Source organism: Tasmannia lanceolata, unplaced genomic scaffold (genome assembly GCF_043159265.1).
Source record: "Tasmannia lanceolata isolate RefF3 unplaced genomic scaffold, GAP_Taslan_0.1 ptg000002l, whole genome shotgun sequence".
Lineage (NCBI taxonomy): Eukaryota > Viridiplantae > Streptophyta > Magnoliopsida > Canellales > Winteraceae > Tasmannia > Tasmannia lanceolata.
Genome location: NW_027518679.1, coordinates 18,510,001 through 18,522,413, shown reverse-complemented (window position 1 = coordinate 18,522,413; position 12,413 = coordinate 18,510,001). Strand labels below are relative to the sequence as shown.

General features: G+C 44.7%; 1 pseudogene; it reads left to right on the top strand.

The window, feature by feature from the left end:
- Positions 1 to 1,639: 1,639 nt before the first annotated feature.
- LOC143888879 (ATP synthase subunit a pseudogene) lies at positions 1,640 to 2,820 on the top strand (annotated as a pseudogene).
- The last annotated feature ends 9,593 nt before the right edge of the window (positions 2,821 to 12,413 follow it).

Sequence of the window (12,413 nt, the reverse complement as noted above, 5' to 3'; positions counted from 1 at the left end):
CAGACAGATATATATATGGGTATATATTGTGTGTATTGAAAACGCAGGGCAGCCTTCCCTTTACCCTCGCCATGACCGAGGGAATGGACCCCGAACGACCGCTTAGTAGTTGGTTCTTGCCCGAGATGAGTTATTGCCATTTCATTTTTACGGACGAAACGAACAGACTTTAGTTGACGGAAAGGGAATGTATATTGATACGTAATTTATTAAAATAATTGTCAAATGCAAATGAAAGTAAGTCTCATCAAAAGGTCACTTGTCAAATCAAACTATCTTACCTGCTTAAACAATGACTCCGGTATAATTGAATCGGGCTGAGACCACTGGATAAAAAAGTGCCCTTTAAGTGTGGTCGTCACGGAATTGTATGTATAGAGTTGATTAGGGCTTATCAAAGGCTTCGATTCTGTAGTTGTGGCTTCAATCTCTGCAGCAACAAAGCCTTAATTTCTGTCTAAAAGGGTGACATATAAAGATGAGAATAGCTTAAATGTGCATGAAAGTGAGGCTTAAATAAGGCGGTTGGTTGCGAGTCCTCTTACTTCCTTTATGTAGTAGCTATGACGAGACAAAAGCTCAGAGTGAAAGAGCTACCTCTTTGAATTTCATCGATGACGTGACATAATATACGCGTAATATAAGCAGATCATGTCTCCTTTGACGAAAGGAAAGAGTTTGATTTAGGCTTCTAAAACAAAAATATTGCTCTGCATGCAAGTCTTTGGTCACGGGGCTAGGGGTCCCAAACATCCAGTTGACAGCGAGGTTTCTACCTTGATTAAAGCACTTCCCAGGTTGAGCGGGCCTGAATCTAGTAGGGGCAGGGCCAGGCTCCAATAAAGGGCTTACACCTCAGCCTATTGGCTGCCCGCCCAATGTTAGCATTCAGATCGATTCTCATCCCTGGCCCTGAAAGGTGGACACCGCGCGCCTTGCCCGGGCTTTGGAAACCCCATCGAAGTAGAATTCCCATTCCAGGCCGTCCTGTTCGCTATCCGAGTGAGTCCCAGTTTGGGAGAAGGAGGGGCCCATCTGTTTCAGAAGGTCCGGAGATTCATTTCAAAAAACAGGAATGTCAGAGCAGTTAGTCCGCATGTCCCTAACTACCTTGTTCTTGATTGGATTGCTTTCTGAGTGTGGCATCTTTTTGTTCACTGTCCACTGGTGCTATTATCATATATTAATGTAGATAGAGAAAGAGGCTAAGCCTACGTACGCTATGGGAACAGCTTTTTTTTTCCGCTTTCAGCTATGCCGCTACCTTGTGAAAGAAAACATCATATGTATGTAAGTAGCATCTAGAATAGAATCCAGCGCAGCTAAGAAAAGAAAATATAGTAGCTTGCGGGCCGGTCGTCATTGCACACTAGCTGGTCAGTGGGGGTAAGAGAGTGTTCCGTTAGTGTTCAGTCTCAATGCGACCTTGCTCGGTAAGGGGATAAAAATGTCCCCCATCAATAAAGTGAGGGCTTTCCGGACCTTCTCCACCTCCTCTTTTTTTTTGAAGATTTTTTCATCTTTCTCCCATGCTTTCCGTTGGTCAACAACCAACCAGCTCTCGTTTAGTTCTTCACTACTCGTACAGGAAGGAGTCTCTTTCTGTCTGGAGGGAATTTATTTTTCTAACTCAAGAAATATGTTGAATCCCTTTCAACGCATCTTTTTATTTGCTGAACATAGTCTTAACTCACATTCCGGTGAGACATCTTCTAGAACTCCGAGTCAATCCACAACGACTATAAACGATTCCTATATTCAATCAAGTTCCAGTACTGAATCAAGTTCCAGTACTAAGGGTATTTATGAGGATCATCCGGGTCTTAACCCTTCCAGTGAACGTATAGTAGAGCTTCAGTCTGAGATACGCGAGAAAATTGAAGAGTTGATGATTCACAGGAGTCCCAAAGATGTTCTGGCTGCGGCCGAAGCTTTACATGCGGAAAGCAACAATATCCCTTTTCTGGAGTTCCTTTTGAATGATTTGACCCTCAACGGAGTACAAGGTGAAGCCTATACGGATGCTCTGAATCTAGCGGGGCTGGTCCCCAGCCCACTTGAGCAATTTGCCATTCTCCCATTGATTCCTATGAATATAGGAAAAATTGATTTCACATTCACAAATCCATCTTTGTCTATGCTGCTAACTCTCAGTTTGGTCCTACTTCTGGTTCATTTTGTTACTAAAAACGGAGGGGGAAACTCAGTACCAAATGCTTGGCAATCCTTGGTAGAGCTTATTCATGATTTCGTGCCGAACCCGGTAAACGAACAAATAGGTGGTCTTTCCGGAAATGTGAAACAAAAGTTTTTCCCTCGCATCTCGGTCACTTCTACTTTTTCGTTATTTCGTAATCCCCAGGGTATGATACCTTATAGCTTCACAGTGACAAGTTATTTTCTCATTACTTTGGGTCTTTCATTTCCTATTTTTATTGGCATTACTATAGTGGGATTTCAAATAAATGGGCTTCATTTTTTAAGCTTCTCATTACCTGCAGGAGTCCCACTGCCGTTAGCACCTTTTTTAGTACTCCTTGAGCTAATCCTCATTGTTTTCGCGCATTAAGCTCAGGAATACGTTTATTTGCTAATATGATGGCCGGTCATAGTTCAGTAAAGATTTTAAGTGGGTCCGCTTGGACTATGCTATGTATGAATGATCTTTTTTTTTTCATAGGAGATCCTGGTCCTTTATTTATAGCTCTTGCATTAACCGGTCCGGAATTAGGTGTAGTTATATCACAAGCTCATGTTTCTACGATCTCAATCTGTATTTACTTGAATGATGCTATAAATCTCCATCAAAGTGGTTATTAATTTATAATTGAACAAAAGCGAGGAGCCTTCTGTCTTTCCTTTCCCCCGGATCAAAAAAAGCCAGACCAGTCATGAACTCTTTGAATCCTGAATATGGTGATACCTCCGATTGTACCAACCTACATATGTCTCTCCCCCATCAATCGGTACTAGTTATTGTCATTTTCATTCCTTGACCTTATTTGTCCGATGAGAAATGCGAAACGAAAGAAGGATCCTCCTGCTGGGAATTAGATCCTGCTCTTTGTCCCCCCCCCCCCCCCCTCTTCACAGAAAATGGAGAAATGAATTGATCGATTCATCGGATCCTAGGTCGGGACTGACGGGGCTCGAACCCGCAGCTTCCACCTTGACAGGGCGGTGCTCTGACCGATTGAACTACAATCCCGGGGAAATGAGGTGTACAGCCTCCAAATTCTGATTCTTTCTCATTTTCTTTCATTCGAACCATTTATAATCGCCATGTTGTAACGGAAATACGAATGATATACTGAGATACATATCTACATAGATATGTACTATAGTGACAGTGACACGGATGACTAGTCATCCTTTGGTTATTGCCAAATCGATTGAGAATCTTTCTTTCTTTCAATGAAAAAAGGACTCTTTTTTTGCCTTATACTTATAGATCGTTAGAAACATCAGAACATGCGGAAACAAATGGAGAGAATATATAAGAAAAGAAGGAGTCTTTATTCCTCCATATCATGCATTTTTTTTTTAGGACGGATTTGTTATATCATCCTCATGGATCGGTGAATTATTGGGTCGAGCTGGATTTGCACCAGCGTAGACATATCACCAACGAATTTACAGTCCATCCCCATTAACCGCTCGGGCATCAACCCAGGAAGAATCAATTGTAGGCTTATTGAGAATCCATGATCAACTTCCTTTCGTAGTACCCTACCCCCAGGGGAAGTCCCCGCTGCCTCCTTGAAAGAGAGCCTGAACCACTAGACGATAGGGGCATACCTGCCCGAGCGCCATCATACTATGCTCATAGTATGATATTGTGTGTTTTTTTAAGAATATGGTAGAACCTGTAAATCTGGGAAGGGATCGACAAGTCATCGAACAGATTCTTTTTCTATGCAAATTCGGGTCAAGGTACGAGTCGAATCCCTTCATGACATGATTTGATCAAATATATTTGATCTATGTCGGATTGGTACACGTATCAATCAAGTGAATCTCGTTCTGATGGGTCAATAAAAGCAATTAGGATAGGAGCGGTCTTGGAACAATTCACTGCATTGAGACTTATATACTTATACAACTACTTATCTATATATATCAAACTATATATAGTTGTATTATCCCCCTCATTATGTGAGTTAACTCACTCCATTAACACTTCCTTCGTCAGTTCTCCGTTCGGTTTGGCAGGGAGACTAGTGCCAGCTCGAGACTACTATAATACAAGAACTAGCTCGTGTCCCCTGGTTGAGGGGACATTCTCCCTTGGCCCTCACTTCGTTCGTTCAGTAAACGGTCCATCTCCCAGTATTAGTGAGCCGTCTATAGGCAACGAGTGCGAGTGGAGTTTCTAGTATTATGACTATTTTGATAGGCCTATCTCGACCCTCACACAAGCTCAAAACCCTCACACGAGTGAGTGGTCTTTAGGCAGCGATTGTAGTAGTTCAACTCCTAGTTGATGAGAGTGACTTCGGGAGTCAAAAGAGTCAAGGTCATTCTCTCAATTCCAATCAAACGCAACTGGATCTAGTATGAACTGGCGATCAAAACATATATGGGTAGACGGTTCTCGAAAAACAAGTTCTTTCTGCGAGCCTACGAAATGAGTCACTACTGGAGCAGATCAAATAAGGAGATCTGAGTCGGGATCTCTTTTAGATGCTGGGCCACGTCGTACGACTCAGTTACCTCGTTACGCCCTTACTAATAGGGCTGGCGCGGAGGTGGGATCTTTGGCATGGCAGTAGCCAGCCCTCTACGCTGCACAGGCTGATAGATTCGTCCAGAGCGAGTCACGTCGTTGACTAACGGATTTGAATGTGGCTCTGCTGCTAGCTGTGCCGCGGCAAGGATCCTGGGCCGAGTCAGGGTCAGCACAGGTCAGGCACGTTTGAGAGTGATGGCCTTGATGACTCAAGGCTTTGAGCTGCGGGACTCATCTTTCCGTGGTAATTCCACGTCCAGTAGGAAGTAGGGAGACCACCCCTCACTCTCGTCAGCTGTACATACGTCACCTTCCATTGTCTTAGCGAAGATTTCAACGTACTCCTGCGTGCCGGGAAGTTCCTTCCTTACCCTAGAAAGCAAGTCTTTAAGGAACCCGCCAATCCATCTTTAAGCGAGAGTCGGAAGATCTAGTCCAGGTAGGTTTCAATACGCAGGCGAACAGCGGGACAGCACTTGTATAATACGCAATTCGCGCGTGAATGTACACAATCATCAAATGTGGAGGCCACCCCTTTCATTTAGTGCTCGCTCAGGTACACTCTTGGGTTGGATATACAGATTGAAAACAAGGATTTCAGACAGCATGAAGGATTCCCTTGAGAAGACCGATCTTCAAGCGGAGAATCCTCTAGCCTCATTTCTGGCCAGTCGGGTCATAAACCTTCGTTTTTTATTTTAGAAAGATGCCCTGTATCCAAATCTTCATCCGTAGCAAAAGGAGAATCAGCTGAAACAAGAGACGCATTGGCATCCAAAGAAGCAAGGGTGAGCTAAAACCCTGCATTCAATAATGGCATAAAAATAAGACTAGTTGGGCTTTTATAAAGCAAAGCTAAAGCAAGGAGAAGCGATTTGCATACTTGGGATTAGCTTATTCTTTGGGAGTAGCCTTTATTTGTGTAGCTAGATTTGGCTGTAGTTAGAGAGGGCTTGGAAAGCACGCAGATATCTACTAATATAGAGAATCTCCTTCTAAGACCATACTGGAATAACTCTCTATAACCAAAGGTAGAAGCGAGGGGCAATAGCGACAGAAGTAGTGAGCTAAAGCAGATCGGGAAGCAAGTTTTTCGTTTCCTGTTGGAGCAACGTTCAGTGCTCTACGATCAGAGTTCCCTTCTATTCTACGGGAATTTATTTACTTAATCTTTCGTATCGACTTTACTTGGGAGAAGCCTGATTCTCAGAGTCCACTTTCTGATCTTGCTAATCTACTTTTTAGTTCAAGTTCTGGACAGGGCAGGAGGAGACCCTAGGACATACACCTATTTGGAACTAACCTAAGGAGATCTCAAATCCCTGGTTTTGACTTCTTAGGATAAGCTGTCAAGCAAGCGTTAGTATCGGCATGGAGCTAGCGATTCCTCTGTAGCTATGGACCTCGGGACAGGGGGAAACTACTCTTTTACTAGAGTGTCCTTCTTTCTTAGTTCTAATTATTAGTATTTTGACTAGACGGTACCTAAGGTAAGAAAGCAACCAGGTAAATAGGCTTAGTAATCCTCTAATCCATTAGTTCTAGCTCGAAGTTATCCTTTAGGTTGTTTCGATGTTCGTAGCTTGGCTGTTCTAGTAAGTGAGTAGCATGGGCAAGCAGGTAGTTGCGGGCGTGGATACCTGAACGGGACACACCTTCGGATATCATCAAATTGTAGTTTTGAGTACAGAGGATTTGCCTTTAGGGATAAAGGAGGAAAGTGTAGGTCTGTTTATATTATAACTGGAAACAACCGTGAGTACAAAGACTTTATAGGGAAAGTAGCTTGATATTGGTTCGAATCCAATTCGTGAGATCGGACGGTCTCTAGCTAGCGAGCGGCTCAAGTTAGCTATGGGGGTCCAACTCCTCCTCGATCTATGCTACTAACAGTGCGCTTTGCTTGTCAAGTAAGGGATCGGAACAAGAAGCTGGAGGGAGTGACCGCCCACAAGTGGGCCCATAGCATTGCGCGGGGTCCTTGGGCTGGCAACACGGCCAGTTGAGAGAGGATCTCAAGCTTAACGAGCGATGCGCGCTCACGTGAAGCAAGGCAACATTGCATGCTGCTTTTCACGCGCGAGAACAGAGATCAAAATGTTGACGAACCAAGGAGTTCACCGTTGAGAGCCTTGCGGGGCTGGTGGACCAGTAACCTACTGAGATCCATTCTAGCGCGCTAAGAGCGGTATGCAATAGTTGCTTTGTAGCGGGCAAGGTCAATTTCATAATATAGTATAGCCCATAGGAAATGATTGAATAAAAAGCTTGATTTTACGCCGATAGGTTGTCAACCCCGTGATTTTGGCTCGAATAGCGCTAAATCCGCTCTGGAATAGTAAGTCAAGTAAGCCAATGACCAAACTCCACAGTTTCATCCGCCGAAGAATTCGCATCTGGAGATTCATCAGAAGAATCGTTTGCATAGGCTACTAACGCCAAAGAAAAGTCATAACGATTGTCATCAGTTGATTAGAAGGAACTGGCTAGAATAGCCCTTGCCTATGGGCTTGGAAGAGTAGGGTCAGGCCCCAAGTCTGAAGTCTGATTCTCAGATACTTGAAACCAATTCAATCCAAACTTTACCGAAAGAACAGGTGCATAATGATAATAAGCATCTCCATCAGCACCCGAATCCCCGTCTAGTTTCCCATCCCCAGCCTCAGCATCCCCACAAACAAAGGCAATGAAATTGTTTGTTGATCCCGTCATGGGTAAGGCATCTTGAACAGAGGCACCCAAATGAACAGGGGCATCAAAATGAACATACGAATCGGCAGTGACTAATAGTATCGAACAGACAGAAGACCTGCTTATGGCCCTTCTCTGCCTCTCCTTTGCAATAGCGCCTATTCCGCCAACTACGCTTGGTTGGTTAAACTGCCTTTCAGAACAGAAGCTGAAGCCTCTTTTCTTCTCTATCGCAATCCCTATGAATTTCATTAATCAATATCTCTCCGGCCCTCTAGCACTCTGTTATGGGCTTCTTATTCTTTCTATCAACAGTAAGCCAAGTCCCATTGCTCTGAATGGTAGGATTATCCCCAGTTTTTACTTCCCAGGGACACTTTTGAATACTGTAACAAAAGACTTTACAGCTAGTACATCTAGGGGGCTCCCCTACCATCCTGTCAGCCGCAGACAAAGACACAAAGACATGACCTGCTAAGACTAAGGGCACTTGTTTCCAGCATCAGAGAACAACATCTTGCTGCGCTACGCTACCACTTCTTCAAGCCGCGGCTTTACTCTCAACGTCTTTAGACACAATGATGGTTCCGGTGGAAATTGTCCAAGACAGGACCTGGGTGCGAAGACCTAGGCCTAAGCGCTTAGTCGGCCTCGCAAGGATCTGCGGATCTTGGCCCAGTGGGGAACTGGCAACTTCTTATAGAAAAGGTGAGAAAGAGTCTCTATTGCTGGATTAACGGAAAGAGCTGGATCTCGATCTCGTCCTGGAACATCTGGAGCATATGGATCTGGTTTTGCAAGCTCTCGATCCGGAACTAATGGATACCGCTCAGATGCCGTGCTCCCACGCACCACCCCTCCCTGCTACTCATGCTACTAGTGATGGTGCCGATGGATCTGCTACTGATGCCATTGGTGGTGCTGGTTCAACCGGTTCAACTGCTGTTGGTGGGTCATAACCCAGTTATTCGACAGTCAACTGGGGGTGCTGGGTCTTGATCACGAACACGAGGGTCAGTTACTGGGTCAAGCTCATCAGCTCAGTCAACCGGTACATCTGCCCTAGCTTATGCTGTCTCTACCGCTACTCACTAGTGCTTCATCAACTGCTTAACCATGTTACTCGGGAACCGGTGCATCTGGATATAGAACCTTGCCAAGGTGAGCTGGGTCTACTACCTCAACTACTGGATGTGCTGATGGTGCTGCTCCTTATGCTTCTGGATCCGTATCTGTATCTGGAACAGGATGTGCTGCTACTGGAGCTACTAGTGCTACTGGATATGGATAATCGACTTAACCACCTGGATCATCTGCTTACTCAGTTGCTGGATATGTTACTGGATAACCTGCTAGTCCAACCGGATCTACTGCTTAACCAATTGCTCAATCAACGGGACGCTACAACTATTGGTGCTTCCCTTATTATAATAGTAGGGCGGCTGCTTCATCGAATAGTAGGCAGTTACCCTTCTCCTCTAACGCCGAATATGTCTCTCCCTATGGTGGAGATGGTTAGCTACAGATCCCGGGTCCCGTAATGATGAAAGGAGCCTTTTGAATGGGTATATGATCGAATATTAACACCCCGGGGAGGGTTAGGGATCAGACGATAGCTGTGGCTGAAGGCTCATCTGATTGTTTGTTCTTCGGGAGGAAGAGTATTCAGTATGGTCTGAATGGGTGTTGGTATAGGAGAATGAGGCGCTGAAACTAGAAGGGAGGGAGCGGCCTTTCTCATCTAATAGTAGGCTGTAACCTTTTCATCCACCTATCCCTTTTGATAGTAGTTCAAAGAACATCCTTACCACTCTTTCAACAGATTCTGTCCAATCTCACTCTCTCCCGGGGCAAATACTCCTTAATTAATAGTAGGGGTAGATTCCTTCGGCGACAGCTTTAGGGAGAGAATTCGAGAAAAGAGAGGTTCATCCAGGCCATGTCTGAGAAAGGGTCTTAATCTAGGTTAAGCCCAGGTCCTGGAGTCGAAGCAACAGGGAAAGCTGCTAAATCCGATCTAACTCTTCCAAAGGGAGAGGGTGCTGCGTCACCAGAGGAAAGACATTTTCTACTTTGGCCAGAATCAGAATGTGTTGCAGGAGCTTACGAGCGAGCCTGCTACTCACAGCTCAGATACGAACTCACTGAACCAGCAACAGAAGCAGCTGCCTACTTTTGAAAAGACAGACACTCATATGTTAGCGCAGGTCTCATCTCCAGTTTGGTATAGCACAGGTCTCATCTACGGTTTCAATAACTAAGACAGATTATCCGGTTCTGTCTTTAACAACTAATTCTTCGGTAGTTGGCATATTATAGCATTGACAAATCTGTCTTGACTGGCTGGCTTGACTGGCTGGTCATAATGGTTTGCAAGTCAAAAGCCTCGGTTCCCTTATCCCATCTCCCTGCTTCCAACAGGCATCAAATCATTAGCTTAGCTCACCGAGACTTACTTTTGGTACCTTCCCGTTCAGTGAGATCTGAAGCAGCAGCCTCTACTGTACTTGAAACAGCAGCTTTCTTATGTTCTTCAGCAGCAGTTACTGAAGCAGCAGCTACCGGACTATCTTATGACATAGAAGCAGCAGCCTTATAAACCTATTCATGAGCCCCTCTCCCTAGTCGAGTGATTCCATCTCCTCGAAACTAGTGCTTCTATTCCATGTCCGATTCGTGAGGCTAGAGCTCCTTCACCCTTCGGAAAGGCATGTTCTTAGAAGCACCTTTTCTTAGCAGCTGTCTATCAAGCAGCACACTTTGAAACAGCGGCCTTCCCTTGTTGTCAACATACAGTTGTAAGTCTAATACGTCAAATTGGCATTTTCTATAATGGACTTTGATTGTACAGGCTTGTTCAAAAGGGAAAAAATTCTCATGATCACACCACATCTGTTGAAATCTGAAAGGATTGTGTCTAGGAGTGCTGCTACTGGCTTTGGAACGTAGTTGACAAGAAAGACAGATATTCAACTATTACACTACAGAAAGATGAGATTGGCCGGCTTTGTCCTCTTTGGCTTGCTTTGTTCAACTCTGTGTTATTGCTTTGTTCAACTCCGTGTTTATAGCAGCCTTTGTCTTTCTTATAGTAACCTTTGTCTTATATCTCCTCGCCCAGAGGCGCTTCAACCAAAATGACTTAAACAATTTGATAATTTGAACTTTAATTCATCACAAGGATAGTCTCTCGCTCGGCTTCTTTGCTTGATTCATTGGGTGAGCAACTTACGCATGTACTTCACATACGCAGACAGGATCTCGTGAAGAGGTAGAGGAGACGAACGAACTCTAGCTTGTTGCCTGTTGCTGCTCCTCTAGCCGGTCTCCCGTATAGCTTGCTTGCAGAATTGGAATGGAGAAGAGTTGAAGGCTAGCTTACTCACTAACCGCATGCATGAATCACTTGAGTCACAAGGGCTGGTGCTATTAAGATAACTTGAAACTGAATGCCTGGCTCACTACTGGGATGGGATATGAACCCCCAATAAAGAGAGTCAAGTTCGCTTCTCTCCACCCCGACCAAGCATCTCGCAAAGAAGTCTAGCTAGTAGTCCCTTCTGAGTTGCTCTTTTTACCGAAGAACGAAGAGGTAATCGAAGGGGAAAGCAGCACTTGAAATAGTAGCTGATTGGTTGACCATAGAACGGATAAGACCTTTGGAGATGCTATCTCAAAATCTTATACTTCAGAGCCGTGATTGAACTCGGATTTGGACTTTGATTTGGCCCTAGATTGGTCTCACTTCTTGTTGGTAGGATGTTGGAGGGATGGCTGTGCGGCAGGGAACAAAGAAAAGAGAAGCCCGGTTATGTGTTCAAAGACTTGGGGCCTGGTCACGAGGCGGGCATTATTCATCACAAATCTTTCTATGAAACTCGTGTGGTCCACCACTAACACTTACTATCTTTTGCTGGTCAACTCCCATTCTTCTATGATAGTCGAGGTCGAACCTGCAATCAATCACCGGAGCCTTACGAACTAGCTTCAACCAGACATTGAAATGGGATAATTTTAGTTGGATATCGTTGGTCACTTTCTCAGTCATGCGTAACAGACTCTTGCCATCATCTAGTCTATACGAAACAACTTCCATCTTGCTTAATTTCTAATCAAGGTGCACCTCCGGGCAATCGACGCCTTATTCTTTGGTTCGTCTCCCTCCTTAGGGCTTCATGTATGCTCTCGAGCTTCATGAGCTTGAAAAGAGGATCTCACTATAGCCTTCTGTGCGCCTCTTGGCTCTGGATTAAGGAGGGCCCTTGACGAACGATTACGACTCAATTGAAAAAAGATAGCTCCGGCGTTCTGATCCACAGTCGCATCAACGACTCGCTCACCCTGCAGTTCGAATAGCTCGACGAACCAGATACGGATCTTGAGAAGCGGCGGATAGCCTTCTTATTATTTAGATGAGCATCGATCGGGAGAAGCAGGAGATGATGCAAGCAAGTAAACAAGCGCATCTGGTTGTATGTTCCCTCGGATCAGAAACCGGATTCACTTCATATAATAGATCGGATATTTTGAGGTTTTCTGTTCCGCATTACTATTACTGTGAAAGTGAGGAGATGCCCTACTTATGAGCCCCATTTTCTATGATAATGAAAAGATGGCCCAACCAATTAACTGTTATACGATCCGTGTTTGGCGCATGATTCCGATTCGTACTTGCCAACTTCTCAATAAATGAGAAATGCGAGCTGGGGAACATGCTGCTGTTCTAGATGCGGATGATACGGAAAGTAAGAGGGATCAGCAGGTGGGAATAATAGGGTTGCCTACCCCAAATCATTAGATTGAAGTGAATTGCCTACAATCCAACCGCCTCATAAAGTAGTAGTAGGAGTTAACTAAACCCTTTTCTACTCTACTATACTTTTTCCATAAACCCGGAGCCGAGATCCGAATTCTACGGAAATGGAATGTGTGGATGGGCCATAGTAGGGCCTTCATTTCAAATAGTATGGCGGGGACCATTAGTAGAAAGGTG